The following is a 13,595-nucleotide window of genomic DNA, read 5'->3' on the forward strand; positions in this document are numbered from 1 at the left end:
GCGGGCATCTTCATCCTGGGCGTCTTCAGCTGAAGATGCCCAGGTGGTCAAAATCAACGGAGCCCTCCAATACGGTGCGCCTCATGGCCCATTTGTAGCTCCGGCGAGTAGTTAAATTACACAATCAATCATTAGTTCTCCAGAAAATGCCGATACTATAGTTTCGACCACCAATGAAACGAGCTGAACTCAACTCCGGCTTGGGAGCTTCACTTTGTTGACAATCCAGCAAATAAACAAGCAAACACAAACAAGTAAAAAATCACTTTAGAAAAAATATGGAAGAGTAGGGCGCTAATTAGACGTGGACGAAGATAGACGCAACCGTCATATATAGGCTCCTGCTTATGTCGTTTGTGTCTACTTTCGTCTGCGTCTGCTTAGCGCCCTACTCTTTTTTTGCTCCAGAAATGAACCAATTATCGCAGGAAGTTCTGTTAAATTTTATGAGCTAAAAGCTTCTAACTCATAAAATGTCGTGCTTGTTTGCGTTTGTGTTGTATCGGCTGGAGTATAAGCCTGAGGTGGAGTTTGTTATGTTTCATAAAGCGGCGCGTGTATGCCAGCTTGTATTCCTCCGAAAAGAGTGACACTTTATCCCATGAAGAACCCGATTAGCTAACCTGGTACTATTTCCGTTTTTTCATTTTTGCTGCCACTGCATGATCTTTTACAGAAGAATAATTACGACCGTCAATTCAGCTGTATTCACAGCACGGTCTAGGAATGGTCGGTTTTTTCCCGCTGCATCACATTTTGAATGTCCTGTCAAAAACGCTTAGGTTAGCAACAGTGATTGAGTATAAAGTCTACACAAAAGAAAGTGTAAAGAAGCGTTTAAATTCAAGCACGGTGGCCAATGGTTGACAAAAAGTTGGTACGCTGTTGCTAGGAAGTCTATAGATAGTGAGTAGAAAGTCTACTCAATGTTGGTAGCTTTTGTCGACTTTTGTCAACAAACATTGAATTCAATGTTGGTAACAATTTTTATGAGGGAGTTTTGCTTTGCGGTAATTATTTCTCGCCAACTGATTTCAATTTGTTCTGATACAGCAGCGATACAAGGGAAACAATTTTGAGGTTGCTTGAAGCCATCTTATGCGTACTGCATGGCGTGGCTTAAGTTTAAGAATTCTGCAAGTGGCTCCAGCAAAAGCCGTAGACTAACTTTAACAACTTTCTGCTGTGGAGCATGAGGTATTTCAGATTCGGCATGCTACGGAAGGATGAAACAAATGGCACTGTCCAACTTTATCGCGAATCTGCCTGGTGCTGCTGAATATGAACTATTATTGTTGCTCCCCCGACATGGTACAGAATAATGGAATCTTGAAAATGCCGATGACTATAGACACGGCGACACTTATTTCCACCTATGCAGCAGTACAGTCGAAACTAGTTATAGCGAACACTGATATAGCGAATTCTCGGATATATCGAACTAAATACGAAGTTTGTTGGTCACGGTTCATTTGAATGACACCTTTTTATAACGAAACCGAATCCTCAACAGCCGCGCGATATCGGCTATAACGAAGAAATATTTGGTTCCCGCGAGGCTCAAAACTCGACAGCTAGCATAATAAAAGCAAGATTTCAAAAAAGGGAGACAAAGAAAACGGTTTTTTAGTAGCTTAAGACCCTTTATTGCGTGGACATTGTGAAAAACTTCATTCCGCTCAGACTGTGAAAAGCCACTAGGCGAAGGCCACTTCCTCCTTCAAGTAAATAAGACGGCCGCGGCCTGTTTTGCCGAGCGAACTTTGTTCTGTTGTAATTTCGCGTTCTCACGTTCCGGTCTGTGTTTAGTTTGAAACGCCACAAGGAGACAGATAAGGACTGCCTCGTTTACAGTGGGTTCGAAGACTAGAACAATGCGTTTTTTTATCTAGGATTGTTGCGCGAGCCAGATTGGAGATTTATTAGAGCCGATTGCTACCTCTATGGGTATAACGAATATCGGATATAACAAACTAAATAACTGTCGTGATAGTACACTCAAACCTCGTATAACGTAATGGGATATAACGGAATAATAGACGCAACGAAGAAATTAAATTTCTGTTCGATTTCCGTCGCATGCGTCGCCGCGTAGCGGTACAAAGAGCCGCGATGCGGTTTTCATCTTTGCATGATTATCGTCGTGCACTTAACTGGGCATACATTGCGGTAAACTATTATAATTGATATAACCAAATAATGGATACAAGGAAATCATTATCAAGTCCCCTTCAACTTCGTTATATAACGAGGTTCGACTGTATACGTGAAATCGAAATACTGACTAACCTTTCTTTGATCATATCGTGTGTGAGTCAGTAATTTCGCAATGTTTGCACCTCGCGTGTTCGATAGCCAGGGGGAGAATAACACCCGGTAATATTTTTTTTGTACGAAGTATGTGGACGGAAGTCAATTAAGGAAACAAGAACTGGACGTGCCAGGGAAAACTAAATTTATCTAAACAAAACGGTTTCGATTCTAGTTTGACGTGTGTTCTTCCAGGAATCTGAATAGCGCTTTTGCCTATTCCCTTTGACGGGCGTGTTCGGTTTCTGGGGGAACAATCTTATCACGTTCTCTCGGCAAACAACGCTTCCCTCATGTTGACCTCCCAGAAGGAAGGGGAAGGAGCGGCGAGTGTCAGAAGACTAACGGAGAAGGTGAAATATTCAAATTTGGCGCCCCTCCACCCCCTTGATCAGAAAGAAAAAGAAAGCGCGCAGCGAGCGGCTCAATTCTGGATTGGGAGCACGTAATGAACGGCAAACACAATCTCAGTGCCGTGCTTTCTTTGCTGTGTTGTCCCGCTCGTTCTTACTTGCGCTCTTTCTCGAATTGTTGTTATGTCGTACGTTTTCAGCCTCTTGGCTGTTCTTATCCACAGCGATTTCTATTTCGATGGTATTTTACCGTTTGCACAATCCATGCCACTTTACTTGAGTGACATTTTGCCTGCTATACGTTTTTGGCCCTTCATGTTTTTATGTTTTTTCTCTCTCATTTTGTCATCATCATCATCACCAGCCTGTCTACGCCCACTGCAGGGCAAAGGCCTCTCCCATTATTCTCCAATTACCTCGGTCCTGTGCTAATTGTGACCAATTTATCGCCGCAAACTTCTTGATCTCATCTGCCCATCTAACTTTCTGCCGCCCCCTGCAGCGCTTGCCTTCTCTAGGGATCCACTCTGTTACCCTTAATGACCAGCGGTTATCTTGCCTTCGCATTACATGCCCTGCCCACGTCCATTTCTTCTTCCTAATTTCTACTAATATGTCTTTAACACCAGTTTGCTCCCTGACCCACTCCGCTCTCTTCTTGTCCCTTAATGTTACACCTATCATTTTCCGCTCCATTGCCCGCTGAGTCGTTCTCAATTTAAGTTGAACCCTCTTAGTGAGCCTCCAAGTTTCTGCCCCGTAGGTGAGTACCGGTAAGATGCAGCTGTCATACACTTTCTTCTTCAGCGACAATGGTAGGCTGCTATTCATTATCTGAGAATGTCTGCCATATGCACCCTACCCCATTCTGATCCTTCTAATTATCTCTGCCTCATGGTTGGGATCTGGGGTCACAACTTGGCCCAAGTATATATATTCGCTTACCACTTCCACTGCCTCACCATCTATCTCAAACTGCTGTGCTGTCCCGAGGCTATTGATCATTACTTTAGTTTTCTGCATATTAATTTTCAGGCCCACGGTTCTACTCTGTTCGCCCAGTGCGGAAAGCATGCATTACAATTCGTCCCCCGAGTTACTTAGCAAGGCAACGTCATCAGCAAATCTGAGGTTACTGAGGTATTCTCCATTAACCCTTACTCCCACCTGTTCCCAATCCAACGTTCTGAATACTTCTTGTAAGCATGCTGTGAATAACATTGGAGAGATTGTGTCTCCTTGTCTGACACCCTTCCTTATAGGTATTTTACTGCTCTCCTTATGGAGGATGATGGTAGCTGTAGACCCATTATAGATATCCTCTAGTATTCTTACATAATGCTCATCTACCCCCTGGTTCCGTAATGCCTGAATGACTGCTAGGGTTTCGACTGAGTCAAATGCTTTCTCATAATCTATGAAGGCTATATATAGGGGTTGAGTATACTCAGCGCACTTCTCTATCACCTGATTGATCGTGTGAATATGGTCCATTGTTGAATAACCTTTACGGAACCCTGCTTGTTCTTTAGGTTGAATGAAATCTAAGGTTGCAGAGATTCGGTTAGCGATTACCTTGGTAAATATCTTGTAGACGACTGACAGTAAGCTGATCGGCCTGTAATTTTTCAAGTCCTTCATGTCGCCTTTCTTATGGATTAGGATGATGTTCGCGTTCTTCCAAGATTCCGGTACCATTGCGGTCATTAGGCATTGCGTATACAGGTTTGCCAGTTTTTCAAGTACAATTTCTCCGCCATCCTTCAAGAGGTCTGCTGTTATCTGATCCTCACCAGGTGCTTTGCCCCCTTTCATTTCTTTCAAAGCCTTCCTTACTTCTTCGGTCGTTACTGGTGGGATGTCTATCTCCTCTGAACTACTGTCTCGTTCGGCATTATCCTGTATGTCCCGGCTACTGTACAGATCCCTATAGAACTCCTCGGCCACTGTGCATATTTTATCCCTATTTGTGATGACATTGCCTTGCTTATCCTTAAGTGCATACATCTGATTTTTCCCCACGCCAAGACGCCTCTTTACTGCTTTCAGGCTACCTCCGTTCTTTACAGCGTATTCGATCCTCTCCATATTATACTTCCGTATGTCAGCTGTCTTGCGGTTATTGATTAACTTCGAAAGCTCTGCTAGTTCTATCCTGTCAGCTGCGGTAGAGATTCTCATGGTTTGCCGTTTCCTGATTAGATCTTTCGTCTCCTGTGAAATTTTACAAGTATCCTGTCTAGCCATAGTGCCCCCGACTTCTACTGCACACTCCGTGAGAATGCGTGTAAGGTTGTCGCTGGCTTCCTGTGTCGTAAGCTCGGCTTCCTCGTTAAGGGCGGAATATCGGTTCTGCAGCGCGATCCTGAATTCTTCTACTTTACGTCTTACTGTTTGCTCATTTATCGGCTTCTTTCGTACTAGCTTGTTGCGGTCCCTCCTCAACACTAGCCTAATTCGAGATCTTACCATACGGTGGTCACTACACCTTACCCTTCCGAGCACTTCCACATCCTGCACGACGCCAGGGTTATCGCATAATATGAAGTCTATTTCATTTTTGTGCTCCCCATTCGGGCTCCTCCAGGTCCACTTCCGACTCTCCCGTTTACAGAAGAAGGTATTCATTATGCGTAAGTTATTCCGTTCTGCAAACTCAACTAGTAGGTCCCCCCTGCTATTTCTGCAGCCCAGACCATAGTTCCCAACTGCCTTGTCTCCAGCCTGATTCTTGCCTACTTTAGCATTGAAGTCCCCCATAACTACAGTATACTGCGTTTTTACTTTAGCCATTGCCGATTCCACATCTTCATAGAAGCGTTCCACTACTTGGTCGTCGTGGCTAGATGTGGGCGCGTAGCCCTGCACCACTTTGAGCTTGTACCTCTTATTGAGCCTAATTACAAGACCTGCTGCCCTTTCGTTAATGCTATAGTATTCGTCTATGTTGCCAGCTATGCTTTTATTGACTAGAAATCCCACTCTCAGTTCTCTTCTGCAGCGATGGCGTAGAGGTAGAACACCGGCCTCGCGTGCAGAAGGTCCGTGGTTCGAATCCCGGTGCCGGACAATTCCCACCGGATTACAAAAAAAAAAAATAAATAAATAAAAATCCGCGTATTGATGGAATTGCACAAAGGGGCTTGGGGTGCGGCCTGACCCCGGCGACCATTGCCGGTAATGCACTCCCTCACCAGAGCAGGATTGGCCACCCTGGTGTAGTAACGGCCACAACCTCCCATGAATACGCCAACTAACCCTCGGCCCTCAGTCCCCAGCGGCTGCGAAGCAACTGACCACGGCGGCGGTCAGACCTGTGACGCAGCAGAGGGTGCTAAGAATCCCTGGATCCGGACAGGCCGCCAATGGAATCTGAACCTGGCAACGTTTAACGTGCGAACCTTATCTAGCGAAGCAAGTCTCGAGGTGTTGTTCGAGGAATTAGAGGGCATTAAATGGGATGTAATAGGGCTTAGCGAGGCTAGGAGGGCAGGCGAAGCCTTTACGGTGCTGAAATATGGACACGTCCTCATTTTGTATTTGTCCCTTACTAAATCGCTCTCTCTCGCGCGCGCGCTCTCTCTCTATTTTCATATCTCACTCTCGCTCTCTCTATATATATCTGTATATATTTTGTCTTTCTCTTTATTTATCGATATCCGCTTCCTTCAGTTTAGTGTGTTATTTTTCTTCTTTCGCTGTCCTGATATTTCTTCGAGGTAGACAAAGCGGGAGTGGCCTAAACGGGGCATGTCACGCCACAAGGTTTATCAGTCTGGGGTGTTAAAGCACTATTTGAGAAGCTATTAGTACGTATAAGTGTGACGTGTTTCTCAGAAAGAAAAGCTAATGAATTCGTGCGCGAATTTCGCGGTAATATAAAATCTTCGTCACAATTTTGTAGTCCAAGGCGACCGTGGCCGGGACAGGCGCGTGGTCCAGCTGGGGCACTCTTCCCGCTGTTCCCACTGTCGGCTGGTTTCGAGACTAAAGAGAGCGAGGGGAACATTCGCTCTTGCTTTCGTAGTGTGACTTGTGCGACACGTGCAGTGCGCGGCCGGTTTCTCAGAGCGGGCACCGGTACTTTGCGCCGCATTTATCACGCCAGCTACACTATGAAAGCAAGAGAGAAAGTTCCCCTCGCCCTCTTTAGCGTCGGAACCAGCCGTTAGTGTCAACCGCAGTGCCTTTGCTGGGCTGCGCGCCTGCTCGGGCGGCGGTCAGCGTGGCCCACGAAGTTTTGGCGAAGTGAAAACATGGTTAAGTAGCGCGGCAAAGACGGGACAATAAGTTGAGCCCACACAAGACTAGCGCAAGCCCTGTGGGGTGACCGCTTATTGCCCCGTCTTTACCACGCTACTTAGCCATGTTTCCCAGTTCGAACCAACTCGCCCACATTTATGCGTTGACAGGTGCTTTGGCAAAGACTGTACGTTCAGCTGCTAATTCGATATATTCTTTGCAACCCGTGAACAATGACCGGAATGATATCAGTCTCAGTTTTTCTGAGCTTTAAACCCGTTACTACCTTTTTACTAGCGTTTTTATTAAGAATGGTCCCTTAGGAAAACGGCCACCGCGGCCGGGATTAAACCCACGAAAGTGGACTCAGCAATTGTAGTGAATCAGTGGCTAAGGTCCTTAGCAACTAATCCACAATGTTGGGGTGGCTTCACCAGCAGTGTCACGTGAACATAAAAGCTAATAAAATTTTATGCGTACGAAAATGAAGCAGCCACGTAACCGTAACCGAGTCGGATGGATTGTGACAGAGCAGCGACCCTAGTGTGACGTCGCATGCAATGCTGCCAGGTGTCGCCCTCGACACTTACACGAAAGTTAAAAAGCGTTGCGGCACCATTTTCGTCGAAGTTCGCGCATGCGCGCAAGCACGCAGCTGGCGAAAACCACGAGAGGGCGCAGAAGTGCATTAATGTTATCCAAATAGTGGGGAACTGAGATGTTTTGGAAAAGGACGTGTCACTGACGGAACGAAGCTATAATATAAAACAAAACTGTGCGGCTCGTAGTGGAGCGGCGAAGTTGGGTCAGATAACCTTCAAACCACGCGCGCACGGCTCGCTAATATCGCGGGCGTCAACAGGTAAAACAGTAAGCACGGGTCACTGGAGCATTTTTGTTTTTCGTTCCACCTTGTTTTTTTTTTCTGGGGATTGCGACGGTTGCTCAAGAAAGTATTGCCTCGTTCAGAGGATGGTTCTGCTTCGGTAATGAGGCAATATTTTCGCGCCAGTACTTACGTAAGCCTTTCCATTTCGCGCTGATTGGCTCCCTTGTGACGGCGTTTGCGGGTGCTGAATTTAGAACCAGGGAGAAAAAAAAAACCGCGGATGACTTTTGGGACATTTTCTTAAAGTTTACCATCAGACCCGCTCTGGAATGGCTGACCAAGCGTATACGAAAGAGTCGATGTCGTTTAGTATGTATTTCTATTTACGGCTGGTGCGATTCCTGAAAATTTCAAAGTATTGTTCTTTTTGCTGAGTTTGCTAAGGTTAGTATATTTACAACCCTTGCTTGCAGAGTATCTTAAAGGGCATTGCTTTCTTTTTTATTGATTATTAATTGTTGAAGTTGGGCAGGTACTTCTAAAATACATTTAACTCGAAGCAGACGCGCGGACTCTTTGAATCTCATGCACCTTTTGTGTAATGCTGTCGCGAATCGAAGGGAAGGCAAGGAGGTTGTCTCCTGCATTTAGTTCAGATAAAACAAAAGATCCCATTAATTTTGTCTTGCTTTCCGTTTTACGCTGGGTGCGCAAAGGATGATTTCATAATTGAGGCGCGTTATTGACATAGTAGAAAATGATAAAAGATGCAAAGGTAATTTTGCTTCTTTCTTACCACTTCAAAATTTTAATGCTCACACGAGAAATTATTGCTGTTTCCAGAGCGCTTTCTTTGGCGTTTTTGAAGTCTCAGGAACACCGAGGAAGGTACAGGGGAGTAGCTGATTCCCAAGTTTGTGTGGGAATAAAAATGTCGTATCGTCACAAAGTAAAACAACATAAATGGCGAGAATGCGCCGCCTTGGGGCGACCCGAATCGGCAACCTCAAGATGATTCCCTTTCGAATTAAGCTACGGCGGCGGGTGCATTCCCCGCTTTTTTTGGAATGTATTTTCCTCGTGCTCTTTGCCTGCGCGTCGTACACTCGTCCAGGCAAGCGTTTGTGTTCTTTACTATTTTCGTATAATTACACAGCCCACCCAAATATGGCGTTTTTAGTGCGAAACAGAGTGCGGGTATCGAGGTCTCCGTTTAGCTGTTATAATGTTAATGTTGGTTACATGAGTTTTACGCTAGGCTCGTTTGGTATTGGATTTTCATAACGAAGTAGCAGATAATATAAAAAGTTCTGCTCGATTTGCGTATGATGCTGAATAATTGTTTTTAAAGGGCAGAGCACTTTACGGGCTCGCCTTGTAGTCGTAGATCGCTCGCTAGACCCAAGTAGAGCCCCACGGCGTTCCGTCGTAGCGTCTGCTGTCGCGGCGTCCCACAGAGGCTTCGAAAGACACGCGGTTTATATAGTCATAAGCGTTCGAAACTCGTGAGCCGTTGGCGCTTGTCATAAATCTCCCCGTTGTTTAGCGCAAAGAAAACTGCAGGTATATTTTAGGCAAAATATATATATATAATTATCCCCCAGCGCCCGCCTTCATTTGGTTAGGAAAGCTCGTTGGGTTGGTTTTGACAATAGTGATAAGCGAAAAAAGTGGCAGAGCAACGCCGGCACGTGCGGGAGGAAAGGCAAGCAGAAAAAGAGCAAAACTTCCGCTGGCGCAGTTGCAAGCAGGGGCGCGCTATCACTGCGGAGGCGGGAAATTTGAATTGCATTTTGTGGTAGCAGTGAGCGGATAACGGTGTTGCAGCCCATTATGGCGAATCACTGCTCTGCGCTTCCGACAGCTGTCACACTGAGAGGAATGGCTGTATTGTTCGCAGAAGTGTTGTACGCATTGTTCATGTATAGTGTGCGTACCTCCATGGGCGTGTGCGTGTGCGCGTGTCGAAACCGGCCGCACAATTGGCACTCGAACTAAAAAATTCAAACTGGTTTTCAAGTGTACGTTTTTGTGCAGGTGGGAATTTTATTTATGTAGCCAGCCCTAAAGAAGAAAATTAATTCAACTAGCCTACTTTCCTCGAGATGGGTATATGTGTGCGTGTGTGTCGAAACTGGCCGCAAAATAGGCAATAGAACTAAAAAAAATGCAAAATGATACTCAAGTGTATCCTTTTGCGTAGGTAGGAATTTTATTTATGTAGCCAGCCTTAAAGAAGAAAATTAACTCAACTAACCTACTTTACTCGAGACGCCCCGAGGGGAATACCACAATTTGCTACAAGGCACGCGTCTTTGTAGATTAGTTTAGCGCTAAAGTCTGGGTTGTCTTCTACAAAAGAAGCTAAGAAGAAGGAGCCCTGTACAGCGGCTTGGCTTGCCTTGCAAGAAAGCCTGCCTACCGCCGCACGCGCTCCAACTTAGTCCTGCTAGGAAAGAGATTGCCCGACGTGGTGATAAACTGCGCGAGTACAGCTAATGAATATCTCGGTGGGCAAAGCGGGGATCGTCTTAAACAGGCAGAAAAGAGAAGCAAAACGGGGGGGAACAGAAGACATTTTTTGAGCCATCGCAGTAAGGATAACCAACCATCTTTATGACAAGTACGGCGCACGAAGAAATATGGGAAGAAAAAAAAAGAAGGAAAAGCTCCCGGGACGATATGCGGGACCTAATGGGCCCACGTGCTGTAGATCGTTCATCTTCACTGGGGGAGAGGGGGTTTGAGGGAGGGCAGCCCTGACTGGGCCAGGAGTTTCTGGAGCCTCGGAGGGTACTCCACCGTCGCTTTTGCCTGTGCTTGGTTGTTCCGTTTTTTTTTCTTTTTGTCTAAACGAAAAGTGACAGCTTTAGAGTTCTGGTTTTGCCTCTTTTCGCCGGAAAGGATGTGAAAGAAGGTATGTTGTTAAACGACCCCGGTCCGCTTGACTGGTCGCGGAAGTAACTCAGTATTGATTTCGAGGGAGAGGGGGAAAGGCTGGGGAAGCATTAGTCTGAATTATGGGACCCGGGTTCGAAGCCATGTCTTGCATCGGCCCGCGTACTTTGGCGGCGAGGCTTGCCTCGCTGTCGATCTATTCTCTTCTTTTTGCTCTTTGTGAGGCATATTTCTCCGAATATGCTGCCCTTGATTGAACGTAAGTGAAGGGCATGATGGCCGGCCTTAGTCTCCCGAAGTGGTCTAACTTGAAGGCACAGAAAAGAACACAAGCTCAACCTTATTACCCTTACAGAGAAAAATACCTGCCGCCAGCCCTCGGTCCTTTGTCGATGTGCCTTTGAAAATGGCGCTCTCTGAAATAGGAAAGAGTAACCTGGTTTTCCAAAATATGCATGTCGATTAGACAGAGATGAACGCAGCGCGAGCTTTCTAGAATGATGTAGATCCCGCGATGTCGGGCAACCAGCTTGCCTGATTGCACGCATTGGTTCTTTTTTTAAATAATGATCTCGTTCGTTCATATGCGGTGATGTATTTTCGGCTGATGTACGGGATTCTGGGTGAATGTATTTTTTATTTCGATGCATCGCTATGGGGAACTCTTACGACACAGGTAGGGCGGTTGCATTTGTTCCACGTGCAGGAGTTTGTAGCAAACGGCTCTAACGGGGTGCGGCTGCGGCAATAAGGCTATAATTCTTATATTGAGGCGAATGTGATGGAGCAGTTTGAATTTCGCTTGGCCGCTGTAGGTGATCTCAAACGATGCAAAATTTCAAGCGGCTGGTTACGGGAGAAGTCCCTGTAATTGCAGTTCAAAAACGACGCTGGTTACGTTTAGTTGCACAAAAGCCCTAATATGCCTTCTTTACCAGGTTCTCTTTTAAGGGTAATTATTGCTATAAGCCTTACTAAACAATTTAGGCACACAGTGCAATCACGCAGTACGTCCGTAGTTTCGGATTGATTTTGAACTCGCGTCGAATCTGCATCGCGTCGCATCGCGTCCCGTTCGACCGCTCACTCAAAGGAATATTCGCCACACGGAAACATGAACGAACGTCCAATGACTGCTAGTTAGCATAACCCGTCGCTTTGAACGCCGAACGCATGCAACGCGGAGTAGAACGTCACTAAGATGGCCGGTGTACTTCCAGTTTCACGCTCTAGCCCAGAAGACGATAGAAATGACGCACATAAGTCCCGGCCGCTTTTCTGATGGCGGCGGAAAACGAAAACGCCCGTGCGTTCGAGATTTCGGCGCACGTTAATGATCCCCAGGTGCTCAAAATTAACCCGGAGTTTTCCACGTGACATTTGCGCGGGATGTTCAAACACGATTTGCAACAGCATGCTCCGCGGCAGCGAAGCGGTGCGAGGTAACAGCACAGTAGCTTGCGCCGCCGTGTGTTCGCTGATCACGCGATCACTTCCTTTTATTTATTAATTGTAGGGTTTAACGCGCCGACGCAACGCAGGCGATGAGGCGCGCCGTAGTGGAGGGCTCCGGATTAATTTTGACCACCTGGGGATCTTTATCGTGCGCCGAATCTCGTGCACACGGGTGTTTATGCGTTTCGCCTCCATCAGATAAGCGGCCGCCGTGGCCGGGAATCGAACCCGCGACCTCGTGCTCAGCAGCGCGCGATCACTTCCTGAGACGCAGCACATATATGTACCATGCCCGAGAAGACTGCAGTTCGCGCTGTGCACAAATTTCGCATGAAGGATTATAGTAATCGCCATGTGATTTTTTTTTTTTGCATACAACCTAAAGCCGCCGCTCCAAGAGCCATAATTCCGCCTTTAAACGGAGTGCCCCGTGTTTATCAATGAAGCTGGGGAAAATTGTGGTTTTTCAAGTTTAATAGCGCTAATAAATTCACAAGAAGGCTAATTCGGAAGTTAAAAACATTCGTGTTCTTTTCTAACGCTCCTATAAACAGCGCCTCAGACACAGACAACTCATAGAAAAAGTATTTTCCAATTACTATTTAATGCTCATTTAGATTGCATTTTGTGATACTATTTTTACTCGCATTTTAACAGCTTTGCTTTCCAATCCTATAAGCTGGGCTGAGAGTCAACGTTTCTTTTCTCAGTTCCACAAAATACTTTTTGAAAATCAGAAGGTCAAGTACCGTTATTTATTCATATACAGTAATACCTCGTTAGCTCAAACTGGCATATCTCGAAAAATCTGCTAAGTCGAAATTTCCCTCGGCACCGAACAATTTTCTATACGTACCATGTATTTGTTGCCCTTTATTTCGAAGTATTTGTGGGCCAAACTGCGGATGTCTCGAAATCTTGACTGAGAGTGGAACGAACATTTCGCCGCAGCGGACCGTTGAATTTTACTTTTGACCGATGAATTCACAGATTGTGAGGAACTCTGCCAAGAGGTGATAAAGCTTACAGATAACGGTGCCACCGAAAGCTACGTGACCTTTCAGGAGCACGCGCTATTCGAGCGGGATGTGCCCGTGATAGGAGAACTTACGGACGCCCAAATCGTTGAAATGGCCACAAAAGAAGGGGACGGTGAAGGTGGGGGCGGCGACTACGAACCTCCTCGAGAGGTGCCGACATCTGCCGAAACGAGGAATTTGCTGCGCTTGCTGCGAAATAAGGTTGAATGCAGCGGCGGGGGAGATCGGTTCATGCAATGCGTCGAGCAGATACAGGACTCCTTACTAGGCCCGAGTGCGACCGCAAAGCAGACGAGAATCACGCAGTCCTTTTCTGCTGAGTAAAATTGCTGTTCCACAAAACCCAGCCGGTGAACGCCTCTTGTTTGTTTGTTTTTTCTTTCAAACCTTTATAAAAAGCAAGATTGGAAGATACTGTTGAAGAGCTGGTAAGCAGTAGCGCCTTTTTTGCAAAGAACTCGGTATTTC

The 13,595-nt window shown here is 46.1% G+C and overlaps 1 protein-coding gene across 2 annotated transcripts in view; it reads left to right on the forward strand.

Annotated features, from left to right (window-relative positions):
* Positions 1–13,595, forward strand: part of LOC144163044 (uncharacterized) — a 136,210-nt gene that overhangs the window by 54,103 nt on the left and 68,512 nt on the right. The gene's annotated exons all lie outside the window — the stretch shown is intronic.

The sequence above is a fragment of the Haemaphysalis longicornis genome, unplaced genomic scaffold (genome assembly GCF_048455015.1).
Source record: "Haemaphysalis longicornis isolate Haplotype H1 unplaced genomic scaffold, Haemaphysalis longicornis Haplotype H1 scaffold_12, whole genome shotgun sequence".
Lineage (NCBI taxonomy): Eukaryota > Metazoa > Arthropoda > Arachnida > Ixodida > Ixodidae > Haemaphysalis > Haemaphysalis longicornis.